At 44.1% G+C, this 12,807-nt stretch overlaps 1 protein-coding gene across 1 annotated transcript in view; it reads right to left on the bottom strand.

Moving 5' to 3' along the window:
- The window catches only part of LOC138511073 (coiled-coil domain-containing protein 158-like), a 1,302,957-nt gene that overhangs the window by 113,169 nt on the left and 1,176,981 nt on the right, over nucleotides 1-12,807 (bottom strand). The window lies entirely within an intron of this gene.

Here is a 12,807-nt window from a genome sequence, read left to right as displayed (position 1 = left end):
CTAAACAGGTACTCTCTTGGATCAGTCCTTGATAGACACGGCAGCTTTTGCATTCCGTCGGCGGTGAGCAGCAGCAAACCTTCTTCTTCCAGCAGGGCTTCAAGGATAAGCAGCTTCAAGATTCAACTTCAGCTTCTGAACAATATTGGTAAGTTAGAGGTCCCCAGATATACAGATCTGTCCCTCATTCACAGTGCTGAGCCAAGCTGAGTCAGCCAATCAGTCAGAAGGGCATTCATGCCGGCAGGCAGTCAATCAGGCTCACAGTGCATTCAGGCCATTCACTTCCACCCGGACACCCATTACAAGGAATGTGGATTGGGGCAAACACCCAGCCTTTCAGCACACCATACTGCATTCATGTCAGTTTCAGGCAGGGCTGTCTCATTATTTGTGTCACACACACAGATACCAGACACCCATAACATGGAATGCATATTGGTCACACAGGTACCACCCCAAGGGTTTACCTACAAGATACAGTCACTGGGAAGACTCCAGCCAGTCTGGCCTGGACTTCCCCACAATACCATATAGGGTTCTTCCACCCAACAGCCAGTCAGGGGAAGGGACAGAGTCAGGGCTTCCCAGGACTTTGGGAAAACAAATTAACAGGTAATACAAACCAAGAGGCCACAGCGGAGCTCTTGTTTCCTATCAGGAATCCACTGATTCCTATGGCAGGGCCTGGGTATCCCAATATGGAGAATATGCAGAGCACCTGTCAAATCCGGCATGGAGCTGCCACCAGCCCATACCCTGCTCTGTGGGCCACACACAGGTAGGTGCCTAGAAATATATACTAGGTGTACAGGGCTGTACCACCACCCATGCCATAAGGGTATCCCAATGGTCTCTGTACACCACAACCAAAAAGAGGAAGAACTGCACTGCCAGGAGTTCCAACTGGACTCCTGTGAAGATAACAACACAGAACATACATGATAACATGCATGATAAGGGAGTACAGCACAAGGACATGGAGGCCCTGTCCCTCCAGGTGCATTTCCAGCATCAGAGACCCAACTCTCACAAGTGTTCTCATGTAATAGAGGTAAAAAAGGTGGGAAAAGAAGGAGGGGGTGGTTTGTCTCTGACTGCTCGAGAGCCAGGAAAAATCTTCTACGAGCATTGGGGAGCACGGGGTCTCTCAAAACAGCCATCATAGGGGCTAGATCTACTTACAAGAAAATCCTGGCAAATAGAAAATGGGCAATTGAGGAGGATGCATGGGAAACGTGGGTGGTGGCTGCCAAGAATATTGATTCTAAAGTGTTCTGGGAGATTGCACAGAAGGGTCCCTACTATAAATATAATTTAGACAGACCGTTGAGTAATGTGCCAGAGGTGGCTTGGGTGGATCATTTTTTAAATCTTTATAGTACAGGGCGTATGGCTGATGTAAAAGGGCCAGCAGTTATGGCGAACATGGGATACGGTGAGGGGATGGGCACTGAGGTTAAAATTGTCTTCTCAGTGAAGGCACTTGATCCACAGTGGTACAACCGTGCTCCATCTCCAGACCACGTGCTGGCTGATGTATTTGTTATGGCACTGGATCTATGGGCTCTGGTTCTGACCCAAGGGTTTAACGCTATTTGTGCGGGTGGACCCATCCCACCGTTGTGATGCATGGCAGTCAACCAACCAATACATAAAAAGGGTCCCCAGGATTCTCCTGCCTCATATAGACCCATATCTCTCCTGGACTCCTCATTCAAAATATTGTGTCAAGCAATCCTGGCCCGATTGGAGGATTGGGTCACGAGTAGTGGAATCCTCTCATTGGTCCAGCTAGGTTTTAGGCCAGGGCTGGGTACAGCGGAGCAGGCACTCAATCTTTACCTGATAATGGCACATTCTCTTTACACAAAGGATGTGCCTATTTATTTGGCATTCATGGGCCTGAGCACAGCATTTGACAAAGTTAATCGCACCAAGTTTTGGGACATGCTCAGGTCCATGAATTGTCTAGGTCCCCTAGTAGAGTTGCTGGCGAGACTGCATGGCTCGACACAAGCATGTGTTAGGTGTTGATGGGCAATGTACTGGTTCTTTTTCCATCGAACTGGGGGGTCCGTCAGGGATGTGTGCTGGCACCCCTGTTTTTTATTTATACACAAACAGGCTTCACAATCATCTCCTAAAAGCTTCTCCTGATGTTCAAAAAATGGCGGGTTGGCAGCTACCAGTCCTAGTATATGCAGATGACTCTGTTGTAATGGCTTGTTCACCAAGAGCATTACAAGCATTTATCTCAGAGTATGCAGTTTTTAAGGAAGGGCTAGACCTGGTTGTAAAAGCAGCCAAGTCAGCGGTGATGGCTTGCTGGAAGGGGAGGAGGAGGATCATTTTTAGGTGCATGCATTGCAGGAATACTGTCATCCCAAGGGTCTATTTTTTCGATTACCTGGGGGTCAGATTCTCCACAAATGTTGGTGCCATGGCCCACGTATCTAAGAAGACATTGAGGTTTAAGCAGGCCGACCCCTTGGGGTTGGGATGACTAGTGCTATGTCTAGGGTTAAAGCTAAACTGATTGCAGCACTGCTGCAATTAGACAAGGGCAAAGCGGCATCAGTGGCAAGATTTAGGATGGAACTATGGGGTGACCCTAATATGGACGTGGTCCAGACTGTGGGAAACCAATTTTTGAAGAATATGTTGGGGTTGCCAACCTCGGCTCCAAACTTTGGAGTACATATGGAGCTAGGGTGTATACTAATTGAGGATATAATCTCATGTTAGCCGGTATTTCATTGGCTCAGGTTATAGGGAAATGCCGGAGCCACTTTAACGCATGAACTGATAACCTGCCTACTAGGTATGAATCTGGGAGATAAGATCCCATGGCTCTGTAATATCAATACACAGTTGAGGGGAATCAACATCACACATTTGTACCCCCGAAGCAGTATACTCTCCCAAAGAGAGATACATCATTGAGTAGCATGTCTATTTGAATCTGTAAGATTAGATAGAGAAAGATCAGAAATTGCGAAACCCAAAAAACATGGTTTGATGACCGTAATGTCCGTGGGTGTACAGTACTACCTGCTGTGGGCAGAATTCCTTGCAGATTGCGTGCTGATCTCCAGGGCAAGGTTTAATTATATGATCTCCAGGGCAAGGTTTAATTATATTGATCTGAGGGCCGTGGTGGCAGGATGGGCCAAAGGAAAAAAGAGGGGACACATCTTCGTCCTGTATGTGGTGCTCCCCTTTAGAAATTAGCTCACTTGATCCTCTTTTGCCCTGTCTATGCACCAGCCAGAAGGTGGCTCATATGACCTTTATTGCAGGAACAGTAGACTGTTAGGCAAGATTGTATGCATTGGGTGCACTACAACAACCCTGGCATCCTGGGTTCCTTTCTCATTCCTTCATAGGTGTTCACTCTGTAACCCTTTACCAAACCATCTAAGTTTTTCAAGCATTCACAGACCCAGATAGCCCAAGGGGTACCATCAGTCTTTTTGAGGGTCCTACACCTCTTCAGGTAATGGGAAGGAGTTTTTCCAAATCTAGCTATCAAAGCAAGCTTCACATTTCCAATCTTTCAAGTCCCCCACCTCCATTACAGCATCAGTTGCAACCTGGGGGAGCCGAGACAAAAGTCAAGGAATCAACTGATTCCCTGTGAAACCCTGAATCCCATAGGTATATTCAAAAGCACCCAACCAATCCAAAATATCAAGGTTCACATCATACATACTCACTGTCTCTTTGGACATGTGAGGCCTCTTTGGACTGGAAGACCTAGAGGACTCTGGGATAGAAACATTTTCAAGAGACAATTTCTTCATTTCAAGAGCATGCAGCATTTCTAATTCCCTGAGTTTGATGTCCTGATGTTTGGTTTCAGCTTGGATTTGTAACCTTTTGAATTCTAAATCAAGTCTAATTTTTTCAAGAGACACAATTTCTGGACTCAGTGATGGACCTTGTGGGGTCCCTGTCGATACAGGTTGAGTCAAAAGGGCCTGCGGAGGCAAAGAGGGGCTCCGTTCCTGAGACTCCTCTCCTTCCTCTGACTCTTCTATAATATTAGAGTAGACTCTGAATTGTCATCCTAATGATCATTTCCTGGGTTAGTAGGTGTGACAGGCCTACTACCCAGACTTTGATGATTCAACAATCTTGCAATTAGTTCATTTGTCTTTCCTTTAGCAGGGAGATTCCTGACTTTACACATTTCTTTCACTTGCTCTACTGTTAAAATGATCAGGGCTTCCTGACTGAAGGTATCCATATTTGGCATGTTACAGTTGCTTTTCTAGTGGAGCTTAGCCTTGTGAAGTTTTTTAGTTGAACAAAAGCAAAGTAAATTCTTAAGTGTAACAACTCTACAATATATCTCACCTCTGCCACAAGTGTTAGGCAAGATTGTATGCAGTACCCTTTGGGTGCACTACAACAACCCTGACCTCGTGGCAATAGGAACCCAACCTTTGGTATAGGTCTGTACTACACAGGTTGGTAGCGTGATTGAGCAGCTAGGCTTATCTCAAGATGGGTCAATGTGAACTGTAGGGGAGTTACACAGAGGTTCACAGTGACATGTATTCAAATAAACCCTTACACACAAGGTTTCCTGATTAAACAATTATTAATTTATTTAACTGTCAGCTTGAATAAGCCTTCTTCAGAAGGGACAATAATATAGTAACACACAAATACACCTCAAAATACACACTCTTAATATTTCTAAATCAGTAAGTACCCTTTTGGGATGGCACACAGACACATCCTGCACCTTCAGGTAACTTTAGTAAATAGGACACTGTGGACATTAATATATCACTGTTAGCATTTAGAATCTGACTTAAGAGTTTGTCAAAGGGATTCTGAAAGCAGGTAAGTACTTTTGAAACCCCCAATGCAAAGTTAGTTAACCCCTTCCTGGAAGGAAGACCAAACACAATGACAGAGGGAAGAAGAGTCATTCAGGCAGCCAGGCTAGGCCAAATGCAAGTGGGCATAAGTCTAGGTGAGCTGAAACACTTCTCTGAGGTAGGTAAAAGTCTTGCACAATGTTTTAGAAGTCTTTGTAGAAAAGAAGAAATTAAAGTAGGGCCACAAGCTGTTTAGGGTTGTGAAGTAAAGAGGCTGTCAGCAACTCTACAGAAGCAACCACAAGTCTCAACTGTGAACAAGTGAAGTTACACAACATGAGGTAAATTCTCTTAGACTGTAAAGTACCTTTGGTTAGAAGAAAAGTGTTAGAGCTGGCTTCTGTTCCTGTGCAGCTATGCAGATCCTGTGTTCCTGGGCCTCAGTCATCGGGAAAAGAGGGAGGCCGTCTATATGATGCCTGCACTGCAATGGGACGATCAGCGACAGAAAAGGACCCACTTCTATTCAGTGGCAATTCGTGGTTTCAGCTCCTCGCGTCTAAACCAAATAGCAACTCTGCAGACTCTTGACTGTCGAGATGGGCTTTCCTTGCATCTGGGGTCCAGCACTCTTTTGAGGTGGCTCAGGTTCGGTTAGACCTGCTTCCTGGGAGTCCGGAGGATCTTCCTGGAGCTCTTGGCCAACTTAAAAGCAACGCACACAAACTGGTGTTCATCTCCCTGGCTATTAGGTTCCAGTAGCAACTGCAGTGGAATTTCAACCAGGTCCGAGAGGATGTTAAGGTGGCTTACTTTGGAGATGATTGGCTCCACCAACTCAAGGGGTCGAGGCAAGTTCGGAGCTTCAGCACAGCAGCAGGGCTTCACTGGGCAAACCAACGGTCCAGGAGTTGCAGCAGGCATCTCTTCCAAGTTCTTCTTCAGATTCCTTTGTCCAGTGGTCGACTCTGCCTTCCAAGCCAAAAAAAACGTGCCTCTTTTATGCAGGTTTCTCCCATTGATTCCAGCCTAGCTGTCAGTCACCCAGCAGGGTAGCTATCCTTGCCGGACAGCCAGCCGGACAATCACCTAAGAGTGCATTTCTGTCTCCTATGAGACTAACCACGGGGAGTTTTGGGCACCTCCCTCGCTTCCTGACCCTGCCACACACCCTGGAGCCAGAGGCGGGCTTCACTCATGAATCCTGCCAAAGGCAAAGTGAACAAAGGGACCAAACCTAGTTTGGCGCACAGAAAAAATATCAAGAAGGACCTTTCCACAAAGAAATGGAGAAAAAAGAAGATCTGGGCCATTTTGACAAAAATTGCACCCTCGGGTGCTTTACTGCAGCTGCTAACGCAGCCCGTGGCAAATGCACACCACAGTAGTTAAAAGTAAACCACTGCCACCAGCCATGGTAACATAAAAATGTTACATGTGAAGCTAGTCAAAGGGGATACTATGTAAACCCTCTAGCACTCTATTGTAAGATAGTGTGTGCTGGGTCTAGAAAGTAACAATGTAAGTAAAGTCAATTTCACTTCACTGCCCTTGGAAACAGTAGTTTATCCAAGAGAAGGTATTTAAACCTTTGGGAAATCTGAAAGACTTCCCTGTGTCATTGCACTGATGCCTATGGAGTTTGTTTGTCAGACACCACATCCAAAAAGAAATACAGAGTTCAAATCACATTAAAAATACAGAGAGTGTGAGAGAAAACGGTCTCACTCTCTCCAGGTTAAAAATCCAAGTCCTCACAGTCCAGCAAAGTTGCTGGGGGTCTCTTAGGTAGAGAGGAATTAGCACATTTCTGAGAATTCTCCCTAACACAGACCTGCACTGATATATCTGCTGTGGGTGGACTCTCCAGGTGTGAGCTGGTCCCTACTCTCATTTTTTACACAAACATTGTACCAAAGGAAATGTCTGATGGGTTTTGTGCCTTGAAACTAGTTTGCAAATATCACTCAATTAACTGTAGTCATGATAATCTTTTTTTTAGATGCATTACTCCATGTGTTTTCCTAATGGATGCCTATTCTATTGTGTACTAACTGTTCGATATTTTTGTATTATGAACTGTTTTTATGGATTTTTCATGCATATCCGAATAAACATGATGATGATGATATATATATTCAGTGAACAAACCTTGTCACAGGGACATTATGGTTAAGTAAGTTGCACTAGTGAAAATCTTTTAAATTCAGTGAAATAAACATTGTTGGGGACGTTATGGTTACTAGTAAAACCAAAACCCCCCCAGAAATGTGCCAGTTATGGTAAACCAAGCAACCATAACTCGTGCCACCACCATGCGCTGCTAAGACTAACACCCAGCACATCACAGGTGGCATTGATGACATCACTGATGGCATCACATATCTAGGCCACTTGTTTTTGTTCACTGACAGTCAGAATGTTAAAATTCAAAAGGCGCTATATATCTTGACGTTAACCTCTTTGTATGTTTTTAAAGTAATTTCCTTAGGGTTTGGAGACCAGGAACATCAGATAGAGACCAGGAACATCAGCTACAATAAATGCCTACCTCCAGCACCCAGAGAGAATCATGAGTGTGGCGGTTCTTTACCACTCTTGAGGGTGTACCGAAGGCTAAGGTTTCCAAGGTGAATTGCACTGAGTGCAACACTGTACTCAATCACGGACAACCTAGGCAGTACTCCTACGGGACCACCTCCATGCGATGCCCCACCAAATCCAACCACTGGGATGCCCTGAGAAAGGTTGTTCCTTTTTCAGGAAGTAGTAGGCTGTCTTCCTCTACCTCATTTTCCTCAACCAATACTTCCAACACACAGGCTACTCGTGTGGGGCAGAAGATCCCACCAGCTACCTATAAAATAGGCTGTTGATCCATATCTTTCAAAGACAACAGTACTCTGTATATCCTGCAACACACAAATCAGCAGGGGGAGCAGTTCCTAAGTGCTTTCGAGGCTGCAATCAAGGAGCATGAGAAACACTGCCCCTTACCTAAGATTTAAGGCACACAACATCTTGCTCTGTCCACCTGCCCCTCCATAGCTGTCATTAATGCCCCTTCTCTTATTTCCCTTCCCACCTTACTTCCTGGTCTCTGCTGCAGAAACCTCCCATAAAATACAAAACCAAAACATACCCAAAAAATGGTTCCTTTTGGAGCCACCTCTCACAGTTATAAAAATAGAAGAAAAAAATTCTTATAGATTTCATCTCCTTTACATTTTTGAATAAAGTAGTTAGACTCAATAAGATTCTACAACATTTTCTTTACCATTTTGCACTATGCTAATGGAAATAATGGGCAATTGTATAGTATAGAAAAAGAGAAGGACAGAACCAATTTTCTACCACAAATACTTTTCACACAATAAGGACCATAATCATTGCACCTTCATAACTATACGTGGTTTCTGCAGTCCCCTTTCCAAGTCAGGCATCATTAAAGGGCTCGAATGACACGTGCACACCATCACACACGACAGCCCGTCTACCCTTTTTACTTGTATCTATTTAACATTCCCTCATTACCTACTTTTAAACACTCACACATCCATCCAGCAATCACTTCCAAAAAATCTACATATAACTCCATCAACATATTAAACTTCCACACACCAACTGCGACTTAACAACGTTCTAGAAATATTTTCCTTCTACATTTACCTTACTTATTCAAAGAATTGTACACAGTGCTGCTATAAATGCACATATGCATTGTGCAGTTAGAGAAATGCATGAATAAAAGGGGGAGTATGGTTGCGCAAGTGCTAAAGGGAGCCCAGGAAGGAATTGCCAATAAGTACCAAAGTCAGAGGCCATTTCCTAACTCCTGTGACACAGCAATCCCAAGCATGGGGTGCACAGCTGCCAGGCAGTGCGTCCACAAGCACAATGTTGAAGAAAGGGTGGGGTTCTCATGTCGACTAGGTATAGGGCCTGCAACCCATCAGGTTTATGAGGGACCAGGCCACCAGTTTCAGTGGCAATACCATGAGTTTTTAGGGAAGGGAGAAAGAATAAGAAAAGAATAGTGTTAAAAGTTTCCGCAACTTAAGGAAATCCGACTGAAGTCTAAGAGGGGCAGGGAGCCTGTTCCAAAGACAGACACAAGCCGAACAGAAAGACCTGCCTCCCGCTCTCTGTTTCAAAAAGTTTTTAATAAGTAGAGAATTCAAGTTACAAGAAAGTAGGACTCTAGCAGGGGAGTATTTAAGGAGATCAAGTTGTAAATAGTGTGCTCCCAGGCCCAAAAATCCTTCTGGATAATACACAGGGTTTTGAATTTGATCCTTGCGGCCACCAGGAGCCAGTGTAGAGATTTCAGGGCTGCAGACATGTGATTCCTGGGCTTGTGGCCAAGAATAAGTCTTGCCACCCTATTCTGAATTAGCTGAAGGGGGTGTAGATAACAAAGGGGGAGGTTTAGATAGAGGCTGTTGCAGTAGTCCAGCCTAGAATCCTGGGAAACAATGCAAGTAGAGAGTTGGGTGGTGGAGTAGAAATGGCCCAGTTGCAACTGCAAAGGGCGGTTAATAACAGAAGGGGTAAGCCAATCCAGTGCTGGGTCTGTAATGCCAAAGGTATCATGGAGCCATTTAATAAGGATAGAATGGTCGACCGTGTCAATGTCAAACGAGACATTGACAATCACTTTCCTCGATTGTACTACTATCATAAATACCATATACACTTCAATTATATTTTTCCACCCTATTTGAAATATGATATACACCTCTTATAGTACGTATACTACCTATACACATATTACTATAGTGCATGTAGCCAGTGGCCAGATTCTTGGGGGCACGGCCTAAGCCCATGCCCCCAGAAATCTGGCCACTGGCCACAACCACTACAATAGAATGAAACCATATAACAAGTATGTACAATACACCTTGAAAAAACAATACTCACCCCAACCCATTCCCAATAATGTCCACGAACAGATACATTCACAGAAAACACCCCAGCACCTACAGCACTTTTAAAAACATCTCTATATCCACTTGTTTCCACTCCCCCACCCTTTCCAGGCCCTCTTTCATCCACAAAATAAACCCAAATATATTTTCCAGACTTCTTTTCCTCACCACACTGTCTGCGGACAAAGACCATGAACTGCCCATCTAGTATGGCCACCGTTTCAAAAATTATAACACATCAAATTGTGAAAAATACAATGAGCGTGCGCCTCTCTCCAAAGTTTGCTGACCATTTGTTGAACGGCGCCAAAGTTGTAAGTTGCCCCAAAAGTACTCTTTCTATAAGTTGAGCAACTTAACCAATAATATAATTACCATTCATTATATAAATATCCCTCCCTCCCTCCCAGATGATCACTTTATATAAATTCCAAATTCTCACATTTCTGTTTCTCATTCTCATACCCCATCACTTTCATAAACAATTTTATTTTTTATACTATAAATATCTTCTATATTTTTCTGTGATACATTCTTTTTTTAAACCCCATTTAATAGTCTGTGAACTGCACAACTATTCAGGGTTCCCTTTATAAAAATAGGGTGTCCATACACATGGCACTGTGTCCAGTCTCATATAACGCACTTTATGAGTCCATGGACAGTGCGTCCATTTGCAGGCATTCATGTGCATGCACCAAGTGTCTGCCATTCGACGGAGTCCACAAACACTCACCCCCACAGACATTCCCAGACGTCATCATGTAACCACGCCCATGCAGCATGACAGCGTGTCCACAGACTGTTTGAAACTGCATTTTCAGTCAATGTACAATCTTTCATTTTCAAAGTTTACCCCTCCAGAGCTCGTAGGCCCATTCTTACTTGATCTGTCAACTTTTTACAACTTTCCAAGGCCGACTTTCGGCTTGGGTGCTCTGAATAAGTACGTTCCTTTATCACAGAGAAGCACTTAACTTCCTCAACCACTTCTGCCACCACACAGAGTACTCCTATGGGGCAGAGGTTCCTGCTGTCTACCGCACAGGCCGTACAGGAGGCTGTTGATCTTTACCTTTCGAAGGTCACAGTTCTCACTATATACTGCGACACACTGCTGTGCAGGGGGACAGTTTCTAAGTGCTTTAGGAGCAGTGGTCAAGGACCATGAGAAACACTTCTGCCTAATTTACATTTAAGGGCCACCCAACATCTTCCCCTGTCCAGCTGCCCCTCCGTATCTGTGGTTGCTATCCCTTCCCTCCTTACCCTCCCTTCCGTCCACCACTTTACCTCCTCACCTTTCTGATAAAATAAAATGAATATCCCCCAAAAAATAAAAGCCAGAAAGAAAAAAAAAGTTCCTTTTAGAGCCACCTTTCACAGTTAAAAAATAGAACAAAAAATGTATAATCAGAGGACCTTTTTCAGCCTGTAGGTTCTACAGACACTATTATAGTGCATGGACACCTTCAGAATTCCAGGTGTGGATCACATGAATTAAGATCATTTAACTTTTGTTCAAAAATGGTGGTTCTTAAAATAACCTTTTTTTTTTCTTTCTGACGTCTAAATTTTTTTTATTATTTGGTTGAATATACTTAAGTAACATACATTCTACTCACAAATTGCATACCATGAAACATCCAATTCTTCCAAACCGATAGTAGCAGAGAGGCCACAAGATTCAGAGTAACCCTTCAATGAATGCATCCAATAATGTCCCATCATCCACACACTCTGCTTCTCATTGCCATAGCTACATACATCTTCACTGCACAGAAACAAAAGGAAACACCTGCTACCCTCTCTTCCTGTACACCAAAACCACAGATCCTGATTGGCTGATCCCGATGTCCGTTGACATCCATGACTGTCAACGGTCACTGCAGTCCCCTTTCCAAGCCTGGCACTGTTAAAGGACCCAGATGGCGCGTGCAGATCCAAGGACGTCTATTGTGTCCATGGACACAATAGCACAAGGTAGCCCTACCTATACTGATCACAACCATGACAATAGAATTAAACCTGCACTGCTTTTTTTCACCTATAAAAATGGCTCCATCTTAACTTTTCTACACTCCCTCACCCTTCCCAGACCCTCTTTTGACCACAAAATAACCCCAAATGCGCTTCCCAAACATTTTTCTCACTGCACAGTCCATGGTCAACAGCGATGTCCATGGACTCGGCGGCACCTGCAAATCTTTTTTTCACCTATAAAACAGCTCCATGTTAACTGTATTCCACCCCCCACCTTTTCCAGGCCCACTGTCCGCCATCAAATAACCCAAAATGTGTTTTCCCCACTTTTTCCTCACTGCGCTGTCTGTGGTCGGCAGCGGCTGTACGGGGATCCAACATGGCGACCGCTTCAAAATATCTGCCGCTGCTCACAATCCAATCAAAGGGCACTTATGATGTCTGTGGATGTCACACCGCTCTCTGATTGGTCCAGACGTGTCCGCGGACAATGAATCAGGAAATTAGTCCATGTACTGGACCCAGATATCAGTAATTATTTTTATCAACTTTTTGTCGATTTTTAAAAAAACTGCTGGACAAATTTACATCAAATTTACAAAAGCACGCTTTTGGGACTAAGCCTCTGCTCCTGGCGCAAATTTGGTGAAAAAAGTGTCCAGCAGTTTGGGCTGTAGGCACAAGCAACATTTATGTTCCATTGCGTCTATGAGGATTTGCACTCTTTTTGGGACGCCCCTATAACTTTGCCCCCCTGGACAACACCATACCAAACATCGCAAAATAATTCCAAGGGGGCCATATATGTTTTTTGCAAAGTTTGGTGGGGATTCGTCCATGGGGGCCAGAGTTATAAGCTGCCCAAAAAGTGATCTTCCTATGGGTAGAACAACTTAACCATAACTACAGGGCCACTACTGCAGGCCCTGTAATATATTAATATACATATACCTAGAGGCAAAAATAGAAAACACAAAATGTGATTAGCCAAAATGAGAAATGGAGAACCAACTAGTCTTTATGGACTACTATACAGACTAGGATCGTGCTGGGGGTAAATC

Source organism: Ambystoma mexicanum, chromosome 6p (assembly GCF_040938575.1).
Source record: "Ambystoma mexicanum isolate Mex_15411 chromosome 6p, UKY_AmexF1_1, whole genome shotgun sequence".
NCBI classification, from domain to species: Eukaryota; Metazoa; Chordata; class Amphibia; order Caudata; family Ambystomatidae; genus Ambystoma; species Ambystoma mexicanum.
The sequence above is the reverse complement of the archived record's forward strand: the minus strand, read 5'-3'. Positions and strand labels throughout refer to the sequence as shown.